Source organism: Hypomesus nipponensis, chromosome 20, assembly GCF_054491055.1.
Source record: "Hypomesus nipponensis isolate SF chromosome 20, ASM5449105v1, whole genome shotgun sequence".
Classification (NCBI taxonomy): Eukaryota; Metazoa; Chordata; class Actinopteri; order Osmeriformes; family Osmeridae; genus Hypomesus; species Hypomesus nipponensis.
In genome coordinates, this window is record NC_140380.1 from 602,501 (window position 1) to 605,000 (window position 2,500).

The window sequence follows — 2,500 nt, forward strand, 5'->3', positions numbered from 1 at the left end:
AGTACTTGGATGGGAGACCGCCTGGGAATACCAGGTGCTGTATGCTCTTTTGCTCATTCACTTAGAAACTGACATCTTGCAATATGCACAAGTAGTCCTTCATGAAAGGGGCTGGAAGCTGTTTTCATTTTGACACGAGAGAGAGAGAGAGAGAGAGAGAGAGAGAGAGAGAGACTACCTTGCATTGTCAATTGCTAAATCTGTATATGGATAAGTAGCCTATGGTTGTCAACTTATTTCGTACGGCCATACCAGCCTGGCAACGCCCGATCTCGTCTGATCTCGGAAGCTAAGCAGGGTCGGGCCTGGTTAGTACTTGGATGGGAGACCGCCTGGGAATACCAGGTGCTGTATGCTCTTTTGCTCATTCACTTAGAAACTGACATCTTGCAATATGCACAAGTAGTCCTTCATGAAAGGGGCTGGAAGCTGTTTTCATTTTGACACGAGAGAGAGAGAGAGAGACCACCTTGCATTGTCAATTGCTAAATCTGTATATGGATAAGTAGCCTATGGTTGTCAACTTATTTCGTACGGCCATACCAGCCTGGCCACGCCCGATCTCGTCTGATCTCGGAAGCTAAGCAGGGTCGGGCCTGGTTAGTACTTGGATGGGAGACCGCCTGGGAATACCAGGTGCTGTATGCTCTTTTGCTCATTCACTTAGAAACTGACATCTTGCAATATGCACAAGTAGTCCTTCATGAAAGGGGCTGGAAGCTGTTTTCATTTTGACACGAGAGAGAGATAGAGAGACCACCTTGCATTGTCAATTGCTAAATCTGTATATGGATAAGTAGCCTATGGTTGTCAACTTATTTCGTACGGCCATACCAGCCTGGCAACGCCCGATCTCGTCTGATCTCGGAAGCTAAGCAGGGTCGGGCCTGGTTAGTACTTGGATGGGAGACCGCCTGGGAATACCAGGTGCTGTATGCTCTTTTGCTCATTCACTTAGAAACTGACATCTTGCAATATGCACAAGTAGTCCTTCATGAAAGGGGCTGGAAGCTGTTTTCATTTTGACACGAGAGAGAGAGAGAGAGAGAGAGAGAGAGAGACTACCTTGCATTGTCAATTGCTAAATCTGTATATGGATAAGTAGCCTATGGTTGTCAACTTATTTCGTACGGCCATACCAGCCTGGCAACGCCCGATCTCGTCTGATCTCGGAAGCTAAGCAGGGTCGGGCCTGGTTAGTACTTGGATGGGAGACCGCCTGGGAATACCAGGTGCTGTATGCTCTTTTGCTCATTCACTTAGAAACTGACATCTTGCAATATGCACAAGTAGTCCTTCATGAAAGGGGCTGGAAGCTGTTTTCATTTTGACACGAGAGAGAGAGAGAGAGACCACCTTGCATTGTCAATTGCTAAATCTGTATATGGATAAGTAGCCTATGGTTGTCAACTTATTTCGTACGGCCATACCAGCCTGGCCACGCCCGATCTCGTCTGATCTCGGAAGCTAAGCAGGGTCGGGCCTGGTTAGTACTTGGATGGGAGACCGCCTGGGAATACCAGGTGCTGTATGCTCTTTTGCTCATTCACTTAGAAACTGACATCTTGCAATATGCACAAGTAGTCCTTCATGAAAGGGGCTGGAAGCTGTTTTCATTTTGACACGAGAGAGAGAGAGAGAGACCACCTTGCATTGTCAATTGCTAAATCTGTATATGGATAAGTAGCCTATGGTTGTCAACTTATTTCGTACGGCCATACCAGCCTGGCCACGCCCGATCTCGTCTGATCTCGGAAGCTAAGCAGGGTCGGGCCTGGTTAGTACTTGGATGGGAGACCGCCTGGGAATACCAGGTGCTGTATGCTCTTTTGCTCATTCACTTAGAAACTGACATCTTGCAATATGCACAAGTAGTCCTTCATGAAAGGGGCTGGAAGCTGTTTTCATTTTGACACGAGAGAGAGCGAGAGAGAGAGAGAGAGAGAGAGACTACCTTGCATTGTCAATTGCTAAATCTGTATATGGATAAGTAGCCTATGGTTGTCAACTTATTTCGTACGGCCATACCAGCCTGGCAACGCCCGATCACGTCTGATCTCGGAAGCTAAGCAGGGTCGGGCCTGGTTAGTACTTGGATGGGAGACCGCTTGGGAATACCAGGTGCTGTATGCTCTTTTGCTCATTCACTTAGAAACTGACATCTTGCAATATGCACAAGTAGTCCTTCATGAAAGGGGCTGGAAGCTGTTTTCATTTTGACACGAGAGAGAGAGAGAGAGACCACCTTGCATTGTCAATTGCTAAATCTGTATATGGATAAGTAGCTTATGGTTGTCAACTTATTTCGTACGGCCATACCAGCCTGTCAACGCCCGATCTCGTCTGATCTCGGAAGCTAAGCAGGGTCGGGCCTGGTTAGTACTTGGATGGGAGACCGCCTGGGAATACCAGGTGCTGTATGCTCTTTTGCTCATTCACTTAGAAACTGAAATCTTGCAATATGCACAAGTAGTCCTTCATGAAAGGGGCTGGAAGCTGT

At 47.3% G+C, this 2,500-nt stretch overlaps 9 non-coding genes across 9 annotated transcripts in view; all 9 read left to right on the forward strand.

Moving 5' to 3' along the window:
• LOC146240090 (5S ribosomal RNA) overlaps nucleotides 1-46 on the forward strand; it is a 119-nt gene extending 73 nt beyond the window's left edge. Inside the window, exon 1 of the ribosomal RNA XR_014736007.1 lies at nucleotides 1-46. This exon is cut by the window's left edge and continues 73 nt beyond it. This is a non-coding gene — a ribosomal RNA (5S ribosomal RNA).
• Nucleotides 47-238: 192 nt separating this feature from the next.
• LOC146240091 (5S ribosomal RNA) lies at nucleotides 239-357 on the forward strand. The gene has a single exon (XR_014736008.1). It is a non-coding gene; the product is annotated as a 5S ribosomal RNA (ribosomal RNA).
• A 172-nt stretch (nucleotides 358-529) lies between these two features.
• On the forward strand, nucleotides 530-648 carry LOC146240092 (5S ribosomal RNA). The gene has a single exon (XR_014739382.1). It is a non-coding gene; the product is annotated as a 5S ribosomal RNA (ribosomal RNA).
• A 172-nt stretch (nucleotides 649-820) lies between these two features.
• LOC146240093 (5S ribosomal RNA) lies at nucleotides 821-939 on the forward strand. The gene has a single exon (XR_014736009.1). It is a non-coding gene; the product is annotated as a 5S ribosomal RNA (ribosomal RNA).
• Nucleotides 940-1,125: 186 nt separating this feature from the next.
• On the forward strand, nucleotides 1,126-1,244 carry LOC146240094 (5S ribosomal RNA). Its single transcript, XR_014736010.1, has one exon. It is a non-coding gene; the product is annotated as a 5S ribosomal RNA (ribosomal RNA).
• Nucleotides 1,245-1,416: 172 nt separating this feature from the next.
• Nucleotides 1,417-1,535, forward strand: LOC146240095 (5S ribosomal RNA). Its single transcript, XR_014739383.1, has one exon. It is a non-coding gene; the product is annotated as a 5S ribosomal RNA (ribosomal RNA).
• Nucleotides 1,536-1,707: 172 nt separating this feature from the next.
• On the forward strand, nucleotides 1,708-1,826 carry LOC146240096 (5S ribosomal RNA). The gene has a single exon (XR_014739384.1). It is a non-coding gene; the product is annotated as a 5S ribosomal RNA (ribosomal RNA).
• Nucleotides 1,827-2,014: 188 nt separating this feature from the next.
• On the forward strand, nucleotides 2,015-2,133 carry LOC146240097 (5S ribosomal RNA). Its single transcript, XR_014739532.1, has one exon. It is a non-coding gene; the product is annotated as a 5S ribosomal RNA (ribosomal RNA).
• Nucleotides 2,134-2,305: 172 nt separating this feature from the next.
• Nucleotides 2,306-2,424, forward strand: LOC146240098 (5S ribosomal RNA). The gene has a single exon (XR_014739491.1). It is a non-coding gene; the product is annotated as a 5S ribosomal RNA (ribosomal RNA).
• The last annotated feature ends 76 nt before the right edge of the window (nucleotides 2,425-2,500 follow it).